The sequence below is a fragment of the Pantherophis guttatus genome, chromosome 5 (assembly GCF_059756535.1).
Source record: "Pantherophis guttatus breed Tessera chromosome 5, ASM5975653v1, whole genome shotgun sequence".
Taxonomy (NCBI): Eukaryota; Metazoa; Chordata; class Lepidosauria; order Squamata; family Colubridae; genus Pantherophis; species Pantherophis guttatus.
The window spans coordinates 33,567,744-33,580,595 of record NC_142067.1 but is presented as its reverse complement, the minus strand read 5'-3'; the positions used below and the strand labels follow the sequence as shown (position 1 = coordinate 33,580,595).

The 12,852-nt window shown below is 39.8% G+C and overlaps 1 long non-coding RNA gene across 1 annotated transcript in view; it reads left to right on the top strand.

Annotated features, from left to right (window-relative positions):
• LOC117662986 (uncharacterized) overlaps positions 1–12,852 on the top strand; it is a 46,391-nt gene that overhangs the window by 2,189 nt on the left and 31,350 nt on the right. The window lies entirely within an intron of this gene.

Here is a 12,852-nt window from a genome sequence, read left to right as displayed (position 1 = left end):
GCTAATGGGCTACACTTTAAATAACACTTAGTAAAATGGGTATAAACAAAACATTTATTTAAATAATTAAATAAAATTAATTTAAAAATTAATTACAACTAATATGATTATCTCTCTTACACTTCATAATTTTCTCCTACTACATTAAAAATGTAGTTGTAAATTTAATGTAATAGCAACTATTTCTGGAACAGCTCTAGGGGCTGTACCTGAAATTTTGGAGGTCTACATGGAGTTCCTGGAGGGCAAATTATAAATACTGCACTAGATTGACTAATGTGATTACTGCAAAGCAACTGCAGATTTATCCAGTTTAAGGTTTGGCAGTTACAATACGTTTATGGTCAAGTACATATGGCTGCAACCTTTAAAAATCTTTCTCTGTTGCAAAACCTGCAGTAAAAGGAATGGGATGAAGATGCGTGCTTTCTAAAACACAAAGCAGGTTATTCCAATAACTGAGAAAGTACAGAGATGACTATTGTAACTAGTCTAAGTCAGAAAAGCAGCAGTGTCAAATTAAAACAGCAGCTCTCTGGCATCCAGTGTGAGTTATAAATTACAGTCTTAACTCAGTGTTTCTCCATCTTGGCAACTCTAGGGCGTATGGACTTCAATTCCCAGAATTCCCCCAGCCAGGCCCGTTGGCTAAGGAATCCTGGAAGTTGAAATCCATCCATCTTAAAATTGCTGCGATTGAGCAACACTGGTCTAAGTGATAATAGATTCCCACTCTGTATAATTACACCTTTTATCATGTGCAGCAGTTGTGGGTTGCTACCAGTTCACCCCGATTCGCCCACCATTGATGTGCAGGCCATGGAGTAGCCATGGGGTGATGGGAGATGTACTTCAACACCAGATTTGGGGAAAATCTGTTTTAGCCTGTTTACAGCATTGAAACAATGTTCTCTTTCTCAGGTAAGTAGAATAGACTATCTCATTCAGAAGACAAAGGTGCCTTTATAATCAATTGCAAAATCTGCAAGAGTGGTGAAGCTCAGTTAATCTGCTTGCACACATAAGCATTATTAATGTTTGCCTCTTAACGATACATTTACAAATTCAAACACTTCAATCATTCCATGCTTTAGAACCACTTGAACTTTCATATATTTCTTTCAGCATTTTAAACCGGCAAGGGAGGAAAAACCCCAAATGTCTCCAAGTTACGACAGAAAGAATCAGCCAGGAAATAGTTGCAGAAGTTAGGAAAAAGAAAAGTAGTGCAAGTTTCTATAGCTGAAATTGATCTGAGCAACAAAGAAGGCCTAAAAGAAAGGAAAAAATTATTCATGCTGACAAAGAAAACTAAAATAGAAATAGGTGGGAGTGACCGAGAGGGCAAGATTAAGCCTAATTCAACCATGCCAAAGTTTCTCTGGCATAACTGTTTTCAAGTAGATCTCAGGCTATCATCTTTTTATTCATATGTTTGAGGGCAAACCTTTGAACCCGCTATTATGTATGAACTTCAAAAAACTGAACACCTATTAGATAGCTTCAAGGAGATTTATTTATTTATTTATTTATTTGTTTAAATTTCTATACCGCCCTTCTCCAATATAGGACTCAGGGCAGTGAACAGCCAAAGTAAAAACAAGACATACAAAATCTAAAAACTGTTTAAAATAATTAAATATTTTGGCCGTAATTAAAACAATTCCAATTTAAAATCAGTTTAAAATTTAACTCAAGCCAGATAAAGAAAACTATAACTCACTGTTGCCATCTAGTGGTTGCCTGGAGTTTTGCAGTGCAAATATGGCGGAGGCGCACATTGCATTTAAAGTTCATTCATTCAGAAAAGTACAGGTAATCCTCGACTTACAACAGTTCATTTAGTGATCAAATTTACAATGGCACTGAAAAAAGTGACTTATAACTATTTTTCATAGTTATGACCTTTGAAGCATCCCCCTGATCATGTACTCAGAATTCAGATGCTTGGCAACTGGTTCATATTTATGACTTGCTGTGTCCTAGGGTCACAAGATCACTTTTGTGACCTTCTGACAAGCAAAGGCAATGGGGGCCAGATTCACTTAACAACCTGCTTATCAACTTAACAACTTATCAGCTGCAGTGATTCACCTAACAACTGAGGCAAGAAAAGTTGTAAAATGGGGCAAAATTCCCTTAACAAATATCTCACTTAACAACAGAAATTTTGGGCTCAATTGTGTAATGACTGTCCAAAGTTACAATGGCATTGGGAAAAGTGTCTTACAACAGTTGACACTTGTCTTACACAGTTGACTATCCCCATGGTCACATGATCAAAATTCAGACTCTTGGCAACTGACTCAGATTTATGACGGTTGGAGAATCCCGGGGTCATGTGATCACCTTTTGTGACCATTTGACAAGCAAAATGAATGGGGAAGCCAGATTAATTTAACAACCCTGGTACTAATTTAACATTTGCAGTGATTCACTTAACAACTGTGACAAGAAAGGTCGCAAAATGGGGCAAAATTCATCTAATAATGGTCTTGCTTAACAACAGAAATTTTGGACACCATTGCTGTCATAAACTGAGGACTACCTGTAGTGCTGTTCCTGCTGTTTTAATGTTGGACAATTTAAAGATTGTCATTGGACAATTCTCATTTCATTTCACTCCCCCTGAGCATCACTTCCCATCATGAAAAGCAACTACCAATTGCTCCCTGAATATGTGGCTGGATATAGATGGGGGAGAGTAAGCAGCTGCTTTAGAAGGCTGATGAAGCAGGAGGTACCTCTGCCCTCAACTACTGCTTCAAAGGAATGGCAAGAGACCATGGAAGTATGTAGAAGAAGCCATAGAGCAAAAGGGATGTGAAACCTGAAATTGGCAGAAGCAGTGGAATACCTGTGAGTATTGAAAACCAAACGGCAATATCAGGTTCTTTTTCCTAGCCTAATCATACTTTTATGTAGCACAAGGATAATGTTTTGTTTTGTGAACACAGGTGTCATGCTCTTTCAAAATAGAGAGAAAACCAGTCTTTAAAAAAAAAAATCTAACATTCTTTCAAGATAATGCCAAATCCTTGTATGTAAAGAGCTCATGTAAAGCATGATACTTAGTGGGAGGTGGCAGTCAAGCATCACACAGGCAGATACCTTTGCAGAATTCAAGTGTCCAAGTCTGGAGCTTTTTTGTAACCCAAACCAAAATGGTCATCTCTAGAGTGGCTAGAGGTCAGAGATGAATAGGCATGTCTGCAATGGCCTAAAGTGACCAATATGAGACAAGAAGATTATGAACCGGAGTGGTTCATGGACAGAGGATTGAAACTGGGTGAGATTACTTTCAGCTTCTATTATTGTTAGTTGCGAAGTCGTGTCCGACCCATCACAACCCCATGGACAACATTCCTCCAGGCTGTTCTGCCCCAGCTACGGACCCCAAAGAACGCAGCACACAGAAAGTCCGTTCAAACCTTAGTTTACTAAATAAACCAGTCTTTTACAATAACGGCTGTTAATTAACTGCCTTAACAGCCACCAAGAGTTGAAAGAATAATAACTGAAAGCTTACTGTGGTTGGCAGAATTCCCAGAAGCAATTTGCAGGAAGCTGATAAGATAAGCAAGACAAGACATGAAGGTATGTGAACGAAGTTGTTCCCTGCAAATTGCTCCAGTCGGCGTTCCTCCTTAAATAGGCTAAGGGAATGGCCAATTAGCCCCAAGCTTTACTCTCGAGGAGACCTCTCCTGAGGAGCCACTCCTGCCTTTTGGCAGCTCTGTGCCCGTGCTTCGAGAAGAGGCTCCTCCTCTTCCTCCTCTTCACTTAAGGAAGCTTCTGGAGGTTCTGAAAGCCCTGGTTGAATCCCCGCCTCTGGCACCACATCTTCTCCAGCCTCCTCATTGTCTGACTTGAGTGCCAGCTGCACAGGCTGCTGGTGCAGCACCACACCAGCCTCCTCGCTGTCGGAATCAGCTACTAGCTGCACAGGCCGCTGACAGGCCACAACACAGGCCTTCCTGTCCTCTACCATCCTCGAGTCCATTTAAGCTCACGCCTACTACTTCAGTGACTCCATCCAGCCGCCTCATTCTCTGTCATCCCCTTCTTCTTTTGCCCTCAATCTTTCCCAGCATTAGGCACTTCTCCAGTGAGCCCTTCCTTCTCATTAAGTGGCCAAAGTATTTCAGTTTCATCTTCAACTTCTATACTAGAGATCTAAACTCAAACATTTTTTTTTTTTTTAAAAAAGACTCCAAAACGCTAAGAAAGTGGCGAATTAACACATGGAGAAAGATTATAGACCCAAAAGTGAAACAAGCTTTTAATGGAAGACTATGAAGTTTTAAAACATAGAATACCCGGACTGGTACTGGTAGTAGTGTGAAAAGTGACTTAATTTGTGGATAACATTGTTTGATTATTGAAAGCGCGTGTATAAAGAAAAAGGAATCTTGGGTTTTTTCCCCTATTTTTTTCCTTGATTTTTTTCTGACAGTCAGCTGTTCTAACTTTGTTTATTAATACTGGACCTTGAGCGGGAGTGCCATCTACTGGTGAAAGAAGATATTATACTAGTACACAGTGGGAAACAACCTTGGCAAGTGAGGGTTAATTGATTAATTGATAACACAAGAAAAACAAGGAGGAGAACAAAGGAAATAGTAAAAGGCAAACAACACCTGGAAAGCCTTTCTATTTTGGTTCCATATGTACTGTTTTTTTGGTGGCTTGGAAGTATTGAGTGAGCCTTTTGAAGAGTTTTAAGGCAAGGTGGATTATGAGTAACAAAAAACATTCTTGAAATTGAACATTTGATTCTGTGGATTAGAGACATTTGGAGAAACTTGGTGGGCCAATCTGGATTATTAAAACTATTTGATAGAACATTCTACAATAGGGGTATCAAACTCTATTTCATTGAGGGCTGCATCAGGGTTGTGTTGAACCTCGGAGGGTTGGGGTGGGTTGGCCAGGGTGGCTGTTGCCAGTTCGGTGTCACTCCTGTGTGGTGGCCCAAGTGCTCTGCCAGCAAAAATGGGTTCTTGCATTCTGTTTCTGGATGCGATGGCTTCCTGCAATCCTGTGCCAGTGAAATGGAGCTCGGGAGAGCTGCATGCGGCCCTCCCAAGCTCCGTTTTCGTTGGCAGAGGCAGCACAGGCTGGTCCTTTGCTGTTTGCAGGGTGGCCCTAAGTGTCAGATCTAAGCAGGCGGGATGTGGCCCACAGGCCTTGAGTTTGATATCCCTGCTCTACAAGGCAAAAAGGAAAGAAGAGAAGAAAAATTAAACAAAACTTGAAATTTTGGAAAATTTAGAGGGTGCAAATTGGAAAATTTTAAGGACTATAAATTTAGGGGATTTTGAGAAACAGTTCTGGGACTATGTAAATTTTATTAATATTGGCATTTTTGGTGTTTTGGGACAACACGCCCCCCCCCCTGTTCCTCTGCCTCGCTGATGTCAGACTGTGGAGGCTCCAGAATCAGCACATAACTCCCAGATGGCAATGGCCCCATCTCTGTCTCCGATGCAGAGCCCTCGTCTGAGCCTTCCCCAGACTCCAGGACTGGCCCATGTTCCTCCTCAGCCTCCTCACTGTTGGACTCTGCTGCCAGCTCTGCAGGCCGTCAGCGGACCACAATAGAAATATTGAGGTTTCAATGTATTCAGGAAGATATGACAAGGAATTATAGGGAGATGATGGAATTGATGCAGGATACAAATGTGAGATTATAAATCCCGCAGCAAGCAATAATAAAAGATGAACAAAAAATTCAGAAAATGGAGGAGAAGCCAGAAGAAGCTGAGGAAAGAATAAAGGAGATAAATCCAAAAATGATACAAGCGGATAAAGATATGGAAGAGAGAGTAATAATTTCTAAAATGGAACAGACAGCTTATGCTATAAGAGTTCCAAAACATAGAAGAGAATAAAGAGAGAGTTCTCTTTAAAATGATGAAAGAACTATGGATGGGTACTCTAGAGATCCAACAGCAAGACATAGATGTTGTGGCAGATAAAATACTTTGATTAAATAAATGTGTTGTAAGGAGTTACAAGGTCCCAAGGGACAAGCATGAAAGATTTACCAAAAAGTAAATAAAAGTTGAAATTCTAAAAAGGGCAAGAGATGATGGATAGATATAGAATACTTCTTAATAGGGTGGCTTATTAAGAGTTAGAAAAAAGAGATAGAAAGTAGAAACTGAGAAAATAGTATCATGTATACTGATATATAATAGAACGCATTATAATTACCATATATACAGAAATTTTAGAAGTTGAAAGATTATGATTATGTATATCTAAATAATATTAGCAGTAGTACTGTGTTTAAAATACAATACAATACAATACAATACACAGACAATACACTGTTCAGACAATACACCATTTATGGATGTTAAAGAAAAAACTATAAATAAAACTATAAAAAAAATAAAGTGACTAATATGAGCTAGACCAGGCCTGTCAAACTGGTGGCCTGTGGGCCATCACACTCAGGCCACACCCACCCCGGCTCTACAAAGGCAAAAAATGTGATACGTCACATGACGTGATTGAGTTTGACACCCATGAGCTAGACAGATTGTACCCTTTAACTACATCATCAACTACACTGTCGAGAATACTTGATCATGCTTACGGCAAGAAGTGCAGGGGTGCTATTCAGCCGGTTCTGACAGGTTCTGGAGAACCGGTAGCAAAAAGTTTGAGTAGTTTGGAGAACCGGCAAATACTACCTCTAGCTGGCCCCAGAGTGGGGTGGGAATGGAGATTTTGCAATATCCTTCCCCTGGAGTGGGGTGGGAATGGAGATTTTGCAGTATCCTTCCCCTGCCATGTCCTCCAAGCCATGCCCACAGAACCAGTAGTAAAAAAATTTGAATTCCACCACTGAAGAAGTGTATTAGGAGAATAACACTAGAACATTGGAAAAATAAAGGTGACAATCTTCTTCAGCTGGGGATCAGATGAAGGAAACATGAGGATGTAGCATAAAGAAAACAGTAACCGGCTTAATGCAATAACTCCTGAGAATTAACAGATTTTTAGTTGGTTGCTAGTTGCTCGGTCTGGTTTAAGTCATCCCTCCCACTTAGCACTATGACTATCATTGCAACATTGCAATATAATTCCCAGGAATTCTAGGGAAGAAATGAGTCTGTCTACAAAGTATTACTGCAAGGTTGTACAAAGCTAGGAGATATTGATCAGAAATCTAATACTTAAAAAGAACTCCAACCCCAATCACTCCATATCAGTTCTTTTTAAAAGTTTAGTGCTGATTTTCTTCTATTGTAATTATGCTATCTTTCCTTCCTCAATATTTACTTCTTTGCTGCCACCCAGTGGTCATCTTCCTTCTCCATACAGAATATACTGTATATCTGGACAGTTTTAAACATTCTTAACTCCCAAAAAGTGCTGAATGTAAAAGTTATCCTACAAAAGCAGACCATAAAACAGCAATAAACGCACTTTTGAGGAGGTTCAGTTCCACACCTAGAAGGAACAAAGATTCGTTTGATTTTTCAGGCGATTCCTCTCATGTTGAGAGATAGATCTGAGAATGTCTTTTTTGACCTCTAGACATAAAAGTGGCTCATAGCAGGGCTTAATGGTATCTATAGAATGCAGCACATTCATCAACAAAGCTAAATTGTCACATTATGACACAAGCATCTCACATTTCAGGTGTTCACCGCACATAAAAAAAGGTCAAAGCTTGAATCACATCAACACAATAGTATTTTCATTATTTGCTTCCCCTTTATCCCTTCCTGTGGACGTCTCTGGAATGCCTCAACATTTGAGACAGACACATGCACACACAGAGAGTTGACCTCTACTGACTAGAGCCAAATAACAGGCTTTTATGGAAGTTGAGACTAATGAAATTATTGTTGTCTTTCATATACAGGAGGCATCTATATTTCTGCTGGCATTACCATAACACCCCAGTTCAATTATTTTGTTCGAGGAAGTCAGAAATAGCCTTGCAAGAAGAATAGTATCCCATATGGCTGCAGAGAGTTCATCATGAGGGCTGGGGCTGTCATGGCAAGAGATAAAATGCCTGAAATAGATTGTTATGTAAACAGAATGCAGTTTCCATTGACAGTGTAGCTTCAGAACTAGGATGTACAAGGTCCATTGCAACGAAAGGGCAGGACAAGAAACATTGAGACAAACAAAGATATGGGCAGACACTTAGATCCTTTAGATACCAGTCTGTGTTATGATGAGGGCATCTTTGTATGTACAATAAAAGCAGCTTCCCAACACAAGCCAAATCTTTAATTATTGCATGAGACTGTTGGAGTGCTAAAGAAAGAGAATAATTGCAGTGGCATACAAAAGATTCATGACAGTATCTAGTAGAGTATGCTGCTTCTTCTACTTCTACTACTTCTTCTACTTTAATTCTATGTGTATTAAAGGGGATTGCCTCCTGAAACTGCAAATAGATATAGATGTCTGTCACTGTGACAAGTCATCATCCAGACAGATAATCCATGAGAGTTGAAGCTGAACTATTTGCACTTCATTTTCAACAACTTTTTCTTTAATATCTGGTTGCTATTATTGTTGTTATTTGCAAAGTCATGTCCGACTATTTAAGTTTATGCTGATTGCTTCAGTGACTCCATCCAGACACCTCATTCTCTGCCATCCCGTTCTTCTTTTCCCTTCAATCGTTCACAGCATTAGGCTCTTTTCCAGTGACTCCTTCTCATTAAGTGGCCAAAATATTTCAGTTTCATCTTCAGGATCTGGCCTTCTAAAGAGCATCAGGGTTGATCTCCTGGTTTGATTGCCTTGCAGTCCAAGGGACTCACAGGAGTCTTCTCCAGCACCATAGTTCAAAGGCCTCAATTCTTTGACGCTCAGCCTTCCCTATGGTCCAACTTTTACAACCATACATTGTAACTGGGAAAACCATAGCCTTGACTTTACGTACTTTTGTTGGCAGGGTGATGTCTCTGCTTTTTAGTATGCTGTCTAACTTTGCCATAGCAAGCGTCTTTTAATTTCTTGGCTGTAGTCCCCATGTGCGGTGATCTTGGAGCCCAGGAAAATAAAATCTGTCACTACCTCCATTTCTTCCCCATCTATTTGCCAGGAATTGAGAGGGCTGGGAGCCATGATTTGAAACTCAACTCTTGTTGAGTTTCAAGAGAATTTTTGCACTCTCCTCCTTCACCCACATCAAGAGGCTCTTTAGTTCTTCTTCATTTTCTGCCATTAGAGTGGTATCTGCATATCTGAGGTTGTTGATATTTCTCTTGGCAATCTAAATTCCAACTTGTGATTCATCTAGCCCCACCTTTCTCATGATGTGCTCTGCATATAAGTTAAATAGGCAGGGCAACACTATACAGCCTTGCCGAACTCCTTTCTCAATTTTGCAATTTTGAACCAATCAGTGATTCCGTGTTCAGTTCTCACTGTTGCTTCTTGACCCGCATATAGGTTTAGCAAGAGACAAATAAGATGGTCTGGTACTCACATCTCTTTGAGAACTTGCCACAATTTGTTGTGATCCACACAATCAAAGGCTTTAACATAGTCAATGAAGCAGAAGTAAATGTTTTTCTGGAACTCCGTAGCTTTCTCCATGATCCAGCATATGATGGCAATTTGATCTCTAGTTCTTCTGCCTCTTCAAAATCCTGTCTGCACTTCTGGTAGTTCTCGTTCCACATACTGCTGGAGCCTAGCTTGTAGGATTTTGAGCATAACTTTGCTAGCATGTGAAATGAGTGCAATGGTTTGGTAGTTTGAGCATTCTTTGGCATTGCCCTTCTTTGGAATTGGAATGTAAACTGACCTTTTGCAATCCTGTGGCCACTTTTGAGTTTTCCAAATTTGCTGGCATATACAGTGTAAGAATAAGAATAAGAATAATTTTATTTCTATACCGCCCTTCTCCCGAAGGACTCAAGGCGGTGTACAGCCTATTAAAAGCACTTTTATTGCATCATCTTTTAAGATTTTGAATAGTTTAGCTGGAATACTGTCACCTCCACTAGCTTTGTTGTTGTTCTGACTTCCTAAGGCCCATTTGACTTTGCATTCCAGTCAGTGGCCACCCTTGAGGTCAATGGCCACCCTATCATAGTTATCAGGGACTTTAAGCTCCATCTTGTATAATTCTGTGTAATTTTGCCACCTCTTCTTAATCTCTTCTGCCTCTGTTAGGTCCCTGCCATTTTAGTCCTTTATCATGCCCATCTTTGCATGAAACATTCCCTTCAAATCTCCAATTTTCTTGAAGAGATCTCTGCTTCTCCCTATTTTACTGTTTTCTTCTGTTTCTTTGCACTGTTCATTTAAGAAGGCATTCTTATTCTTCTAGCTATTCTCTGGAATTCTGCATTTAATTGGGTGTATCTTTCTTCCTTGCCTTTCACTTCCCTTCTTTCCTCAGCTATTTGTAAGGCTTCCTCAGATAGCCATTTTGCTTTCTTGCATTTCTTTAGCTTTGGGATGGTTTTAGTTGCTACCTCTTGTACAATGTTGTGAACCTCCGTCCATAGTTCTTCAGGCACTCTGTCTATCAGATCTAATTCCTTAAATCTATTTGTCACCTCTACTGTATATTCATCAGGGATATGATTTAGTTCATACCTGAATGGCCTAGTGCTTTTCCCTACTTTCTTCAATTTAAGTCTAAATTTTGCAACGAGAAGCTCATGATCTGAGCCACCGTCAGCTCCTGGTCTTGTTTTTACTGACTAGATAGAATTTCTCCATCTTTGGCTGCAGAGCACATAGTCAATCTGATTTCTGTGTTGACCATCTGGTGATGTCCATGTGAAAAGAGTGTTTGCTATGACCATCGTATTCTCTTGATAAAATTCTACCAGCCTATGTCCTGCCTCATTTTGTACTCCCAAGACCAAATTTGCCTGTTATTCCGGTTATCTTTTGACTTCCTAATTCAGCACTACAATTCCCCATGATGATAAGGACATAGTTTTTTGGTGTTAATTCTAGAAGGTGTTGTAGGTCTTCATAGAACTGGCCAACTTCAGCCTCTTCAGCACCAGTGGTTGGAGCATAGACTTGGACTACTGTGATGTTGAATGGTATGCTTTGGATTCAAACTGAGATCATTCTGTCATTTTGGGGATTGTATCCCAGTACTACTTTTCCTATTCTTTTATTGACTATGATGGCTATTCCATTTCTTCTGAGGGATTCTTGCCTGCAGTAGTATAATTAATGTTCATTTAAATTAAATTCACCCATTCCTGTCCATTTTAGTTCACCGATTCCTAAGATGTCGATGTTCAGTCTTGTCATATCTTGTTTGACCACGTCCAGCTTGCCTTGATTCATGGATCTTACATTCCACGTTCCTATGGAGTGTAGGTCTTTACAGCATCGGACTTTCCTTTCACCACCAGATGCATCCACAGCTGAGCGTTCTTTCGGCTTTGGCCCAGTCGCTTCACTCTTTCTGGTGCTACTAGTACTAGCCCTCTGCTCTTCCCCAGTAGCATATTGGACACCTTCCGACCTGAGGGGCTCATCTTCCAGCATCATATCTTTTTGCCTTTTGGTACTGTCCATGGGGGTTTTATGGCAAGATACTGGAGTGGGTGGCCCTGCATGGCATAGCTAATAGCTTCATTGCGCTGCGCAAGCCCCTTCTCCACAACAAGGTAGTGAATTGCTATGGGAATCCTTAACTGATGAAGGGACTCAACTTCTTTCTACTCTGTACTCTCATTGGTCACATATCTGAAAAGGAATTCATAACTGATTGGCTCAGCTATCTCAGTTTTTCTGATAATTTAAAATTTTCTGTAGACGTTCTATGTGATTTGTAACAAAGCTACTTGTAACAAAGCTATTTGAAAGATCCAGTTCTCCCATCTAAATCTGCCTAAATCTGGGTGCTAGGAGTTATCTTTTCCTTTTTCCAGTAGGAGCCACATTTCATAGGAACATAGGAAATCTTACTGCTCACAGGCTCTGGATGATATGCAACAGCTATCTTCCATATGCTTTCGCCACAATTTTTTGTTCAGGACAGTTTGCTATACAAAGTGATGCGTTGCTTAGTTGGGGTTTATTTTTTTTAATGCATTTTATTTTAGTTTTTATTTGACCTTTAGTTTAGTTGATCTTTAGTTGTTATTTGACCACTGAGTCATAGTGGTGCAGTTGTTAGAATGCAGTATTGCAGACTAACTCTGCCCACTGCCAGGTGTTCGGTTCTGACCGGCTCAAGGTTGACTCAGCCTTCAATCCTTCCGAGGTCAATAAAATGAGGACCCAGATTGTTGGGTGCAATGTGCTGACTCTGTAAACTGCTTAGAGAGGACTGTGAAGCACTATGAAGTAGTATATAAGTCTGCTATTGCTATTGCTACCTTCAATCAATGGTATGACTATAAAGATTTTACCTGATTGAAAAAAATTGACATACCCATATTGGAGTATGATAATAATATTTTTTGTTGGGAAGTAAAGCATGAGCAAAATGGAGCACAAGAATGATGAAATATGATAAATGACACTTAAAATAATTATGATTGTTCAAATGTTCGTGTACTGCACAGGATGAGAGTGGAGTGATCAAGTATTTGCAGGGCCAAACCCTTGTTTACAAAATGAGAAAGCAATTATTTAACTTGCCCTTCGGCTTATAATGTGTTTTTACTGTAAAACATCTCTAACAACTGGATTCTGATATTTGGAAAGTATCTGTTAATTGTGCAATGAATTTGCCTCTGATCTTTGTATTTGAGCTTTATTGCTTTCATACAAACTCAATTCTTGTTTTATCGCATCTACAGTAAATTATTTGAACCTCAGATCCCATCCAATTGGTCTCCTCGCATTATTTTATGGGAAACTTGTTTTAGACACTAT